General features: G+C 42.6%; 1 protein-coding gene across 1 annotated transcript in view; it reads left to right on the top strand.

Annotated features, from left to right (window-relative positions):
• The window catches only part of APOLTP (apolipoprotein lipid transfer particle homolog), a 345,964-nt gene that overhangs the window by 88,583 nt on the left and 242,119 nt on the right, over positions 1–15,262 (top strand). The gene's annotated exons all lie outside the window — the stretch shown is intronic.

The raw sequence follows: 15,262 nt of genomic DNA, 5'->3' as shown, positions 1-15,262 counted from the left end.
TTTTATTGCTGTTTTGTTTCGCAATTGAATTTGCTGGCGTTACATAAATGAATGTTAATAAGGGGCAGCACAGACGGTGTAATGGTTAGCATTGCTGCCTTACAGCACTGAGGTCATGGGTTTGATTCCCACTATGGCTCTAACTGTATGGAGTTTGTCTGAGGAGTTTGTCTGAGGAAACCCACGCAACCCTGTGCTTGTGTGGGTTTCCTCAGGGTGCTCTGGTTTCCTCCCACAGGGTGCTCTGGTTTCCTCCCACATTCCAAAAATATACTGGTAGGTTAACTGGCTCCCTACAAAAAAAAAAAAATGAACCCTTGTGCATATGTGTGTGTGCATGCGACAGGGAAAATAGATTGTAAGCTCTTCTGGGGCCAAATATTCTCTGTAAAGCACTGCGGAATATGTGTGCGCTATATAAATAACTGGTAATTATAATAATAAATGGCTATAACACAACATGCTAGACACTTGCACATGACTTATAATTACAGGTGGTTTAACCTATTAAAGGAAAACATTTCCTACAGTGATTTTTTTTCTTCGTGGGAGATTTTGTTTGTTTATGGTGTTCTAGGATATGGTAATAGATAAGCTTTATGATCTGGATGCAATTTATGTGGAGCTGAACTTTAAATCCTGTTTCATCATATCTTAAGTTACCCACCATAGAAGTATCAGGAGAAAATAATCACAAAAAAAACATAGTAAAAGGGAGCAAACAAATCTCTCATAGGGCTCTATTTACTACAATCCGCATATTGAATGCAGATTGTAGTGTGATATTACCAAGTGAATTCGCATTGCGAATTCAGGCAATATCACAGGGATTTACTACAAATCCCTTACAGGGACAGAGCTTGCGATAAAGCTCTGTCCCTGCAAATCCCCTTCGGAGCCTTATCACGGTATTTTCGCAAAAAATACTGTGATTAAGTGCCCGCGCATGCGCCGACCGGTCGCCGCTGTTACCCCCCGGTCCTAAGCTCTGCCCCCCGCGCTAAGCCTCGCCCCGCAATCACGGACCCCCCCGCGACTCCCCTCTCCCTTAATAGCACTTACCTGCATGCTCCGGGCCTCCGGTGATGTTCTCCTTTCCTCCGGCCAGGTGATCTCCCATACTGCACTGGGGCCCGATCACCTGATGACCGGGCAGCAGTGTACTATGGGAGACCAGCTGACCGGAGGGGAGTCATCACCGGAGGCCCGATCACCGGTCCCTGGAGTCAGGTAAGTGAATTTTTTTTTTTACTATTATTTTTTTATTTTTTTTACAGTAATCAGTTTGCAGTCTGTTTAGACCACACAGCTGATCACTGGGACCGACTGCCGGCTCTGCTCTCCCCGTTAGAGCAGGGCAGGAGGCCGGTAACCGGGGGAGACCCTGGATAGTGCCACCTCCAGGTGGCGTTATTATCACAGGGCTTCCCCCAGTATTTTTTCACATTTTATTTTTAGTAACTCTGGTCGGATCACATTTCCCATTACAGTTATGGGAAATGCGATCTGCTTTACTAAAAATAAGTGATACTTAGGGGTTGGAGTAGAATTTTACGAATTCTACTCCAATTGCCCTGTAATAACTATAGGTGATACTAAAATAATGTGAAAAGGGTAAACACCCTTTTTCACATTATTTTAGTAAAAATAATGTTGATAAATAGAGCCCATAGGGAGAAAAATGTATTGTGGTATAAATAAAATAATCAATAAAATTCATTTTTATACAAGTCTGTACAATGAGACATACTGTACTGTATGGAAGTAATAAAAAAATAGATACAGAGGCAGGAGCCCACTTTTTTCCCTATTGAAAAGCCTCTTATATAAATGTTAGGTATATAATGTTTGGCAAGTGCTCTATACACAGATTATGGATTATGGCACCAATGTAGTAGATTATTGTTGTATATTAGTGACTTACTGCAGTACTGCTTTTTCAGATATTTACTTTGGCTTACTGCCTCTTATTACTGGTAATAATAAGTATATAAATGAGCTTTGCCATAGGTGTTATTTAATAGTGGTGGGAGTGGCTGTGCAAGATGGAAAAGGAGGATAGTACTGTATCCCTCACCTTGTGTTCTACAGCAAAAGTTTGTTATGAGACCCACACATTTCTAGTTATGCCCCCTTGTGTTTGATTATTCTTCTGCAGCAGCTAGGTTGACTCTCCTCTCATCCCTTCTACAAAACAAGAAAACCAGATTTTTTTATTACTGTGTACTGTGCAGCAGTGGTTCCCATACTGGGTGCTTGTGTGCCACGAGTCACTTGCAGGGGTGCCACGGGTTGTTCCAAAACAAATTATGTATGGTCAATGTGATAGGCAAAACCAATGCTGATGGCTGTCAATCATAAAATATGTGGACAAACAAGACCGCAACCCTGTCCACCACCACATAGATGTCCCTATGGATGACAGGTCAGCACAATTTACTTAATTGAATCATTTTTGCTGAATTTCTCAGTAAGAAACTGTTAGCCTAAGCCTACCATAGAATAAATACTGATATTCTAGTTTGAGAACCACTGATTTATAGTACAAAATGTCACTTTACTCATCCATTATTAGATCTACCAACAAGGTAAAAAAAAAACGAGCTTCAGTCCCACTGTTTTTCTTTATATACTGCTGTCATGTGCTGACTGACTAACTATTAGACTGACTACTTTAAGTTGTAACAAGACATCAGAGAAAATCACACATATTAAAACATCACATACATACAGATGTGTCCTCATACATCACTGCTGCAGTTGCGCTAAACAGCCCCTCTCGGTGCGCCAGGTCCCCTGCTACTCTGCCGGCACACAGATATACAAGTGTCACATATCAAATTAATCAGCACAGTCTGCTGGTGCGTCCTAGTCGCATCACATTGCGACTAAGGTAAATTTTTGGTAAAAAAAGATGCCTGGCTCTAGCAGAGTTGCACAAGACCTGGCACACTCAAACCAGGCATCTCGCGCCGCGTGGCCTATTGAGGCTAGATGTATGAGGACACATCTGTATGTCTGCACAGTTTTTCATCATTTTATGCATAAACAAAGATGTTCTCATATACTACAAATGGGAAAACAACACAATTAGACTATTTAATCCATACAGTATGTTCTTTGTGATATTAGAGAATGCTGTGTTTGTCCATGTGTGGGTTTACACTAGGGATGTGCACTCGTGTTTTGGATCTGTATCTCCTTTGTTTTTTGGATCTGGATTTGGTTTTGCCCAAACCGCCCAAGCGTGTTTTGGTTTTGGATCTGTATTTTTTCTAAAAAACCTACAGTATTACTAACCTCAATACCATTAATTTCCACTCATTTCCAGTAAATTTTGACCACCTCACAGCTCACAATATTGTTTTCGTCCAGTTTAGGCCCATAGTTTGCACCAAACTAGCTGGATGACTAAGCTAAGTGGCAGCAGTGGGCAGCACAAACACGTGGCAGTTCAACTTCCAACATGGCACATAAGGAAATATATGTCTTCATTAATCAAGAGGCCTGAGGGAGATGGAGTATGTATGTAGTTGAAGGCAGGGAAAGGAAGGGTAGTTTGGGATTCCAAAGCAAATTTATGAGGGAGAGAGGTGGGGAGTAATTTTCAAAGAATACCTGACTCTTTCACATCAGTCCTTGCCCCAGTTAAACTCTTGTGGTTGTTCAGCTTTTCTTTTTTTTTTAAATGAAAGGGGCATGCAGGAGATGCTGTCTGTGGTAGCACACAAAACAGAAGCTCTGTACAAGTAGGGGGCAGAGGGATTTTTAAAGTCTGCACTAAACATCTGTTATCATTGTGCTTATGGGATTATGGATGGGAAGGCTGGGAGGGGAGGAGAGAGAACATCACCAGATACCATCACAAAATAGCTTTTCCATTTGGTGTTTGAGTTCCTTCTGACCAAAAATGGCTGTTGTGATCAAGGAAAACCAAGCCCACCAGGTTGGTATCTACAAATCAAAGTTGAAAAATGACATGAGTATTTTGCAAGTATACCTATTTGTGATTTTAGTTTAATTAAATACAGTATGAAACTATAAAAAAAGTAAGCATCAGAGCAGTGGCACAAAAGCACGGCAGTTTAAAAAAATATAAGACATCTATTAAACTTTTGCAACACAGCAGTGGAAGACAGGATGGCAGTTTCATAAAATATTAAATTAAAAATGTCAGACAGCAGTGCCCCAAACAGCACATAATGCAAAGAAAAGAGGTGCAAGATGGAATTGTCCTTGGGCCCTTCCACCCACCTTTCTGAGTGCACACTGGATGAAGGGCAGCTCAGGTAAAGCAAAGCCAGTTTGTAGAAGGGCCTCAAATTGCCATTTTTTCCTGCCAGTAGTGAAACGGACTGTTTGACATGCCTATTTGGATGCTATCATCAAAATAGCCCTCAACCATTAATTGAATGGTGACCATATCTGATGGAGTCATGGTAGAGATCTCGTTAATTGTAGGCAATTTTTTTAAACCCGACCAGATGTCAAAACTTGGTTGTGTTGACTCATCTGCATCACCAGTGCGTATTTTTTTGGTAAAGTTTCGTTTTTTCCTGGCAGTCGCACTTGCTGGAGAAACTGAAGGAGGAGCCATTGCTGCATCACGTTCCGCTTGAGCTGACAATTTGCTTACCAACAGCTCTTTGCATCTCTTCAGATCTGTGTCCATTGGGAAGAAAGACACAATGTTTGACTTAAACCTAGGTTCGAGCATGGTTGCCAAAATGTATTGCTCCGATTGGAAGATCCTGACAACTCTTGGATCCTGGCGAAGCAAATAAAGGACTTGATCTACAAGTCTGACATACTTAGCATAATCGCTTCATTTCAGCTCCTTCTTCAGTTTCTCAAGCTGCTTTTCCAACAGTCTAATGAGGGGAATTACCAGACTGAAGCTGGCAGTGCATGAACTCATTTCATATATGACCACTTTGAAGGGTTTCAGCACTCTGCACAACACATAAAGTATTTTTCACGCTGGAGTAAGTTACAGTCCCTCTCGTCTTCCTATGTCATACTTCGTTGTGTAGCTTTGGATGGCTTTTTGCTGTTCCTCCATCCGCTCAAGCATATAAAGGCTGGAGTTTCACCTCATAACTACCTCTTGCTTAAGGTGGTGACAGGGCAAATTCACATGCACCTTCTGAATGGCGAAAATGCCCAGAAATTTGCGGGCTACGGAAAGCATCTCCTGCACGGCCCTGTCATTTTAAAAAAAAATGTGCACCACCAAGTTAATAGTGTGAGCAAAACATGGGATGTGTTGGAATTCACAAAGCTGTAATGCTTTCAAAATATTGGTGGCATTGTCAGAAATCACAAATCCAGAGGAGAGTCCAAGTGGGGTAAGCCATTTTGCAATGACTTCCCTGAGTTTTTCTAAGAGGTTGTCAGCAGTATGCCTTTTAGTGAAACTGGTTATACACAGAGTAGCCTGCCTCTGAATAAGTTGCTTTTTCTTAGATGCTGCTGCTGTTGGTGCCACTGAAGGCAATACACCCACCCAGTGGGCTGTTACAGTCATGTAATCTAGTGTTTGCCCTGTTCCACTTGTCCACATATCTGTGGTTAAGTGGACAGTGGGTACAATGGTATTTTGGAGGACACTAATTAAGTTTTTGTTAACGTCCCTGTACAGGCTGGGAATTGCTTTTCTAGTGAAGTTGGATCTATATGGGATTTGGTAGCGGGGACAGAAGTCCTCAATTAACTGTCTAAAACCCACTGCACTAATGGTGGATATTGGACGCACATCTAATACCAGCATAGATGTTATGTCGTCAGTGATCCGCTGTGCAACTGGGTGACTGCTATCATACTTGCTCACCCTTGCAAGTGTTATGAATTCCGATGCCTACTCCATGTGAGACCACAAGAACCCAGCTAGCGAGATCTTCCACCAATAACAACCACCCGTTGATCCCTTACAACTTGGATACGTTCATCGGAACTTAGGCGGCCGTCTGGATTTATGCTCGGGGTAGTAGCGGCTAACAAGGACATACAAGGGATTTCAATAGGTAAAAATGTACAGTTAGGACTGACACAGTTGATGGCGAATAGAATGCCGATTGTGTGGCTATAGTGCCGATAGTGCGGCAATAGCCGTTAGAGTACTGTTTGGTTTTACAACAGCTTGGGAGCCGATGGTGTGGCAAGAAAGCCGATGGTGCGGCAATAGTGCCGATGGTGCGGCAATGGTGCGGTAATAGCCGTTGGTGTGGCTATAGTCGTGAGAGTACAGTTTGTTTTTTTGGACAATGGCTTGAGAGCCAATGGTGCTGCAATTGTGCTGATGGTGCGGCATTAGCCATTGGTGCAGCTATAGCCGTGAGTACAGTTTAGTTTTTTGATAATGGCTTGGGAGCCGACGATGCAGCAGTTGTGCCGATGGTGCGGCAATGATGCCAATGGTGCGGTAATAGCCGTTGGTGTGGCTATAGTTGTGAGAGTACAGTTTGTTTTTTTGGACAATGGCTTGAGAGCTGATGGTGCGGCAAATGTGCCGATGGTGCAGCAATGGTGCAGATGATGCGGCAATAGACGTTGGTGTGGCTATAGCCGTGAGAGTACAGTTTAGTTTTTTGACAATGGCTTGGGAGCCGATGGTGTGTCAATAGCCGATGGTGCGGCAACAGCCATTGGTGCGGCTATAGCCATGTGGAGATAGCTGAGCAGATGGCAGCACGGGGGCAGCTAGGTGCAGCTAGGGAGCCGCATGGAAGTTCAGTGAACAGATGGCAGTACAGGGGCTGCTTGATGAGGCTAGCAAACTGAATGAGGATTTGCTGAAAAGAAGGCAGCTCGGAGGCTGCTTGGTGTGGCTAGGAAACCGAATAGTCGTTTGTATCAACAGGAGAACAGGAACAACCTGACTATGCAGCCAGGCTGAGGGAACTCACAGACACTCTATAGTCAGCACAGCTGCAATAGTCCAGTTAGTATAAATAGCCTGAAGTCCCAATCAGGTTTGCACTTGTGGAATACACATCACTTCCTGAGGCATGCTGAATCGCCTAGCAACAGGAAGAACTGGCGTAACCCCATCCTGTCTGGGCATACTGTCAGAAAGTGTCAAGTCGTGACTGCGACTTGTAATAAAAATATTAATAGTCAATTGTTTTTTTTAAACTACTACTAGTAGTCTTCCTGGTCCCCTTCTGGGATGAAGATCCTCTCTCAGCAGCAGCAGCAGCAGGCGTAGCACTCAAAGATTCTTCTGAGGAATCCAGGATAGGGGAGGATTGAGTTAACCTTATCAAATTGGATGCAGGACTACTTCCGATCATGATTGAGGGTATTGTTGATGAAGGTGTTGGTGGTGAAGATGCCAGGTGCTTGGATCTAGCAGAGAGAAGGGAGCTAGCTGACACTGGGCTGCTTGTTGTTACTTTTATAGCCAAAGTTTCTCAAAAATGCAAACACTTTTGATGGATGCGTTGTAGATGATGTAACAGGGAGGAGGTTCCTAGATGGTTAGGGTCCCTACCTCTATTTACTCTGGCATGACAACGGGTACAGATGGCTTGACAATTGTTGTCCGGATTTGGGTAGAAATGATTCCACTCATAAGAAGTGGATTATTTTGTTTTATGCCCAGGCATTACAATGGGATTTTCCTTATCATGGGCAACAACTGTTTCCACTGGTGCCTGATTTACACAAACAACATCCTCACCAACAACATCCTCATCATCAACATCCTTATTAGCTACACAAATATCCTCCTCATCCTGGTGCACTTCCACAGAAGCATCCTCAATTTCTATGTCAGCATGTTGACTTTTGCTGCTCATCTCCACATTTGCAGAGGATGCACAAGTGGTGGAAGGAGGCTCCTCTTCGAGTACAGTATTGGAAAGGTCAGGCTCACACATGGCACCTGACAACACACTTAGACTCTCCTCAGGAATTTGTGACATTTCTGAGTGCACAGTTGGTTTCTGTGCTTTAAAAATGTTCATTTTTTTGAAACGTCTATAGGGAGAAGAGTTTACATCATCATAAGAGGCAGAACCACCAGTCATAAATAAAAAGGCCAAGGCATTATCCTTTACTTTCCACGTTGTGTGGTGGAAGGCATATTGCCAATTTTATGTCTTTCTGCAGGTAACTTTCCCTTTGATGTTTTTTTTCTATACCACTGTAAAAGATTGGTTCTTTGATTTTAGATGCCCTGACTTAACCTGTATGGTTTTATATATACTGAATATTCTGCGCTGTATATATTAAAAGCAGCTCAAATAAATAAAATGACTTGAATTAGAAAGTATGAGTACTAAAAAATAATAATGATATTATGAAGAGAGAGTGATTTAGATAAATAAACAACCAAAGACTTGTTTATAGCCCTTTTTAGGGGATTGATTGGGAGTAGGTGGAGAGCGATGTTAAAGTACACTTGCAAAAGGAATTGTACAAAGTTCCAGGAGGCTGGGTTGGTAATGAGGCTATTTCTCGCCCTATTAATCCCTACCTCTGGGAGCTTTTGGTCCTTTTGTAGATCGGAGGTTCACCCTCAGTCAGCTGCGTGTGAGGCAATCGCGGTACCTGGAAGTGACGTCAGACGCCCAGACTGTACTCACAAACATGGACAGGTTCAGTGTGATGCTTCTCTTCCTCTCTCCCTTGTATCTCCAATGCGTTTCGTGCCACTGCGGGCGCTTTGTCAAGGATAAGTGGGTGTTTCTTGTTGAAGTCCTTATATACGGGTAACTTTATTAGGATAGGTTAAAAACCGGAAGTTCTGGCCGGATGTGACATACAAAAAAGTGGTATGCACATGGTAATGGATGAATAGTTTCTATTCATTATAAATATCTATCTGTTCAATCAATTTAGTAAAACATAGTTTGTAGTGAAAATAAATAAATAGATAAAATCTATATATTGTGAATATATATAAAAAAGATATATATAAAAAAAAATATATATAAAAAAAAATATATAAAAAAATACAAAATATAGATCAGAATCAGTAGTTTATGTGGAGGAGGGGAAGCAGGTAAGGAAACTTATGAAAGTGACCGCAAAAAAGATATGGTTTAAAGAAAGGCTTTCAATTCTATATCAATATTCAATCTGTGTGGTTCCAAGGTTTGTAATTGGTATATCCACTTTGTTTCATGTTGTTTTAATTTTTTAATCAGAGCTTCTCCTCTCCAATGTGATTATATTCGTTGGATGCTAATAAATTTCAAACCTTTTGGGTCACTATTGTGATATTTAAAAAATGTGCAGATAGGCTGTGAGTAGTTAGATTTTTTTTAATGTTATAAAGATTTTCTGAAATTCTGATCCTTATTTTCCTTTTGGTCTGGCCTACGTATTGTATTCCACACGGACATTCTATCAAGTAAATGGCCCCTTCTGTCTCGCATGAGGGATTCTCTTTTATTTTTAATTCTTTCTTCATTTTTGTTGAGCTGAAATTTGAGGTGGTTGTTGATGTTTTGTGATTTTTGCAGCCCATACATTTAAGACAATGAAAAAATCCCTTATTGATGGTCTCTACTCTTGTTTCTGTTGATACAGTATGTAGCTTTTTGTAAGTTTAATTTTTAGATTTTTTGTTTTCTTGTATATGACTTTTGGTTTCTCTGGCAAGATTTTCTTAGCATCCTCATCTAACATTAATACATGCCAGTTCTTCTTATGAATTCTTTCTATTTCCTGATAGTTTCCATTGTATTGGGTAAATGTTGGTTGTCCTTCCATTTTGTTATTCTTTTTATTTTTATATGAGATTAATTCTTTTCTTTCTAATTGAGAAGTTCTTTCAAGCTGTTGTTGTGAATGTTGCTCACTGTATCCTTTCTCAAGGAATCTTTATTTCATTTGTTGACTTTGTTCAATGAATGTTGAGTCTTCCGTGCAGTTCCTTCGTATTCTTCAGAACTGTCCACCTGGGTTGTTTCGGACCCAATTACGATGGTGATTCCTATCATATGCAAGTGTATTATTTCCATTGCATTCTTTAATGTGCATTCTTGTTTGAATTGAGTTGTTCTTAATGAAAATTTCCATGTCGAGAAAGGTCACCATTTCTGTGCTGTGTGATGATGTGAATTCTAAGTTCAGTTTGTTGTTATTCATATACAGGAAAAAACTTATTAGCTCGTCTTCAGGCCCATTCCAGATAAAAAATAGGTTGTCTATATATCTTGACCAATGGAGGATCTTCTCTTTAAAGGGATTGTTATCCCATATCTTTTGTTCCTCCCACCATGCCACAAATAGGTTGGCATAGCTGGGGGCAAAGGATGTCTCCATAGTTGTGCCTCTGATTTGCCAGAAAAAATTCCCATCAACCAAAAATAATTGTGGTGCAAAATAAAATCAATGCAATCCATAATGAAATTAATTTGTGAGTTTGGTGTTTCTGATTGGGTAGATAAGAAATGTTGAGTTGCCTGACATCCTGTTTCATGATCTATTACCATATAAAGTGATTTAATATCACTTGTGCATAAAATATATGTATCTTCCCATTGGATGTTTTACATTTTTTGTAAAATACTCACGGTATCTTTCAGAAAGCTCTTTTGTTTTTCTACAAGACTTTGTAAGAAAAAGTCCAGATATCTTGATAGGTTAGATGTTAGCGAACCTATTCCTGAAATTATCGGTCTTCCAGGTGGATTGTTTCTATTTTTGTGAATTTTCGGTAAGTGGTACAAGGTGGGGATTCTTGGATGATCCTCATGAATATATTCAAAGTCTTTTTTGAGATTATTCCCATTTGTAAACCCTCTTCCAATTATTGGATCAGTACTCTCTGGAATTCTTGAGTTGGATCTTTAGTCAATTTTTTATATGTATCCTTATCCAAAAGTAAACGTAGGGCTTCTTGTTTGTAATCTGTTTTATCCATCACTACCACCCCTCCACCTTTTTTGGCAGCCTTGATGATTATTGTTGTATCACTTTTTAAGTCTTATAAGGCTTTTTTTTTCCTTCTGAGTAAAATTGTATTTGGTTTTCTTTTTTTCTGGGAGTTTTGCAATATCATCTTCAACTAATCTTTGAAATGTTGAAATATGGGGGCTTTTTATATGTGCTGGGTAAAATAATGATTGTGGTTTATATTTGGTATGATTGTTTGACTTTAGATGCCCTGACTTAAGCCCTGTATGCCCTTGGGCACCGGCTTTAGTAGATGATGTAGATGGACTAGTATCATCATGTCTGGTGTCACTGGCAGCAGCTCCAGCGCTAGTAAGTGGTTCCTGCTCTTCTCTCAACTGATTGTTCTCCAGTTCAACAAACACGAATGAAGTAGGGTACAGCACACACATAAATTTAGACCAATTTTAAATATTTGTCACAAGCTTCCGCACTACAACTGCTGTGTGAGGCGAATGCCGGGTGAACATTCACTGAATCTTCACCCACCTCCTGTCCATCACTATGTGGTTACTCCGGATTGGCTCCTGCATCTATATCCTGCTGGTGCGAATACTGCTCCGATGCCGGTGATAGAGTTTTCGTGTTTCCGGTTCTCGCTTAGTCTACTGTCACCCAGTCGAGCTCCAGTTTTCCTGCCTTCTATATTGTTATTCTGCCATTTGTGTCATCCAGGCGGCATGGTTTGCATATCAACTACCTGCCGTTAGTGTCATCCAGGTGGCACGGTCCGCAAGCCTGTCCTCTGCCATTCTTGTCATCCAGGTGGCACGGACAGTAGTCCGTGTCTGGAGTACGCACCACAGCGTCAGCTGCTTGTGTCAACCTGGCGGAACAGGCCGCATCACAGCATCAACTGCTTGTGTCAACCTGGCGGCACAGGCCGCACCACAGTGTCAGCTGCTTGTGTCAACCCAGTGGCACAGGCCGCACTACAGCGTCAACTGCTTGTGTCAACCCGGCGGCACAGGCCGCACTACAGCATTAGCTGCTTGTGTCAACCCAGCGGCACAGGCCGCACTACAGCGTCAGCTGCTTGTGTCAACCCAGTGGCACAGGCCGCACTACAGCATCAGCTGCTTGTGTCAACCCAGCGGCACAGGCCACACTCCAGTGACTTCAGTGCACAATCCTGCGTACCAACACCAGTGACTTCATTACAACACTGCCCTTCTGCTGCTGCATCTTGCCAAGTTACTTCAGCTCTCAATGCTGCTGCACAGCCAAAAGTCCGCTTCATATTCTTGGCACACCGGCCACAGCTAGCGAAGGCATACCAGCCCTCAAGGCTGCTGCACGGTCCAAAGGCCACTTCATCATCTATGGCCCTCAGGCCCATCTAGACAGGTTATTTTTCAGCTCTCAAAGCTGCTTCACGGCTGCAACCAGCCAAGAATTCCAGCCCTCAAGGCTGTTGCAGGACTATACTCTAAAGAGTCATGCATGTGCCTTAACATTATCACAGTCACATATATTTTCTTAGGGTATAGTTGATCCTCTATCATGAAGCCTGGTCAAAATCCTGCCCAAAATCTGGATGCACAGATCCAGGTTCTAATGCAGAATGTTCAAGAACTTTCCCTCCGGGTTGAAGAAACTCGAGCCACTACAGCCATCTGCCCAATCGGTTCTCAGGTAACAATAAGGATTTTTTACATTTCAAAGAGAGCTGCAAGCTCTACTTTAGGCTCTGACCCAGTTCTTCGGGTTCTGAAGCTCAATAAGTAGGGATAATTATCTCATTGGAATGATCCAGCCTTGCATAGTCAGTTTCATTGCAGACTGGCAGAGGAAATTAAGGATATCTTAGTCCAGTATCCTTCCCCAAATTCTATGGATGACCTCATGAACCTGGTTATTCGCATCGACCAGCAGCTCCGAGAGCGCAGAGTTGAGAAGAAATTGCCTTCCCTGCCTCCGCGATCTCAGTTATGGGTAGCTTCACCCGAGTCTGAAGAACCGATGCAACTGGGAGCGTTTCGTCTTCCGGCTGAAGAGAAACAGAGGAGACATTAATTGGGTCTGTACCTTAACTGCAGTGGTAGAGGACATGTGGCCCAGCTTTGCCCACTGAAATCGGGAAAAGGCAAGATCTAGATGAGCTAGGAGAGGTACATCTAGGCCTTGCACCCATCTCCCCGGAAAATTCTGTCCTTATTACAGCAGTCATCACTCTATCCATCACTCAGTTCATTGATAGCAGAGCTGCAGAGAGTTTTATGGACATAATATTTTTTCAGACCTTGGGCCTGAAACCTGAGTCCTTATACACAACTGTGTCGGTTATTGGTCTGGACGGGTCAAATCTTTCCAACTTCCTGTAGTCTGCCGAACCCCTTCATTAAATTTGCCGTTGCAGCTCTGCATCAGGAGGAATTGTCGTTCCTACTTCTACAGCGTCCGCTGGCCCCAGTCGTCCTGGGGTTACCCTGGCTGGAAAAACACAACCCTGAGATCCAGTGGCAAACTGGTGAAATTTTTGAGTGGGGATCGACTTGCTTCTCCGGGATGTCTATCCCGCCCTGTTCAGCTTGCTGCCACCGAGACGGCTGTGTCCTCATCTATTCCTGCACCTTACAGTGATTTGGCCGAGGTTTTTTCTAAAAAGAATGTTGATGATCTGCCGCCACACCGTCCTTTCAACTGCGCCATCGATTTGTTACACGGTGCCAGGCTTCCTAAGGGCAGATATATGCATTTTCTATTATGGAAGATAAAGCCATGCAGGAATATATTCAAGAGGCTCTGGATAAGGGATTCATTCGTCCTTCTAAATCCCCAGTGGGCGTGGGGTTCTTCTTCATCCAGAAGTAGGATGAATCTCTCCGACCTTGCATTGACTGAATAAAATAAGTCAAGAACGCCTATCCCTTGCCACTCATATCCGTTCTCTTCGACCAACTGTGGGAGGCCTCCATCTTTTCTAAGATTGATCTTAGAGGCGCATATAACCTCATCCGCATCAGAGAAGCGCATGAGTGGAAGACAGCATTTAACACTCATTCGGGACACTTTGAATATCTTGTTATGCCGTTCGGCCTCTCCAATTCCCCAGCCGTTTTTCAAGATTTCATTAATGAGGTGTTAAGGGATTTCTTGGGAGTCTTTGTAGTGGTCTATCTAGATGACATCCTCATCTATTCAGAGTCCATGGATGAACATCGTAGACATGTGAGACAAGTCTTGCAAAGGTTACTTATGACAATTTGTATGCCAAATTGGACAAAAATGCAAGTTTGATGTAAAGGAGGTATCATTCCTGGGTTACATTATCTCCTCACAAGTTTTCTCTATGGATCCCGGGAAGGTGAAGGCTATCCTGGACTGGGAACAACCCTCTACGCTGAAGGCCATCCAGCGGTTCCAGGGTTTTGCAAATTATTATCGCAGGTTTGTTAAGTCCTTCTCCATAGACTCGATCATTGTGGAACTAACCAAGAAAGGAGCCGAGGTCACTAATTGGTCACCTGGGGCCAATCAAGCATTTAACACACTTAAGGCGGCTTTTGTGTCTGCTCCTGTTCTCCGGCATCCCAATCCAGAGTTTCCATTTATTGTCGAGGTTGATGCATCTGAGATTGGAGTGGGTGCTATCCTTTTGCAGAAGGATATTAGAGATGGCAAGCTTCACCCATGTGCAATCTTTTCCTGGAAATTTGACTCAGCAGAGAGAAATTATGACGTTGGCAACCGGGACATTTTGGCCAATAAGTGGGCCTTTGAGGATTGGAGGCATTGGTTAGAGGAGGCTAACCATGTAGTGACTGTGCTCACAGACCACAAAATTCTGGCCTACATTGAAACAGCAAAGAGATTGAATGCAAGGCAGGCTCATTGGGCCTTATTCTTCACCCGGTTCAATTATGTCATCTTGTTCCAACCTGGGTCTAAGATAATAAAGGCGGATGCTTTTTCCCAAAGCTTCTCCATCAGTCTTCCTCTAAGAGCCTCAGAAGAGACCATTATTCCAGCCTAGAGGATCCATTTTGCTGTTACCAGGTCTCTGGCGGATTCTCTCAGGGTTTGTCAGACTGAAGCCCCTCTTGTGAAACCATCAGGTGTTCTCTTTGTCCCTGAGAGTCTGCGCAAGGATGTATTGAAGGATTTCCACTCTTCTAAGGTGGTTGGTCATCCAGGCATTGATAGACTTGCTAGAACTTTGGAACTTCTGTCTCGTTCTGTCTGGTGGCAGTCCATGTCTCGAGACACTCGTGAATTTGTTTTGGCATGTGATGTCTGTTCCAGAAATAAGACCCTCCAAACTACTCCTCAAGGTCTCCTGTGTCCTCTGCCTACACCCTCTAAGCCATGGACCCATATTGCTATGGACTTTGTTGTAGATCTTCCTGTGTCT

Source organism: Taudactylus pleione, unplaced genomic scaffold (assembly GCF_031769625.1).
Source record: "Taudactylus pleione unplaced genomic scaffold, aTauple2 ptg000066l, whole genome shotgun sequence".
In the NCBI taxonomy this organism is placed as follows: domain Eukaryota; kingdom Metazoa; phylum Chordata; class Amphibia; order Anura; family Myobatrachidae; genus Taudactylus; species Taudactylus pleione.
The sequence above is the reverse complement of the archived record's forward strand: the minus strand, read 5'-3'. Positions and strand labels throughout refer to the sequence as shown.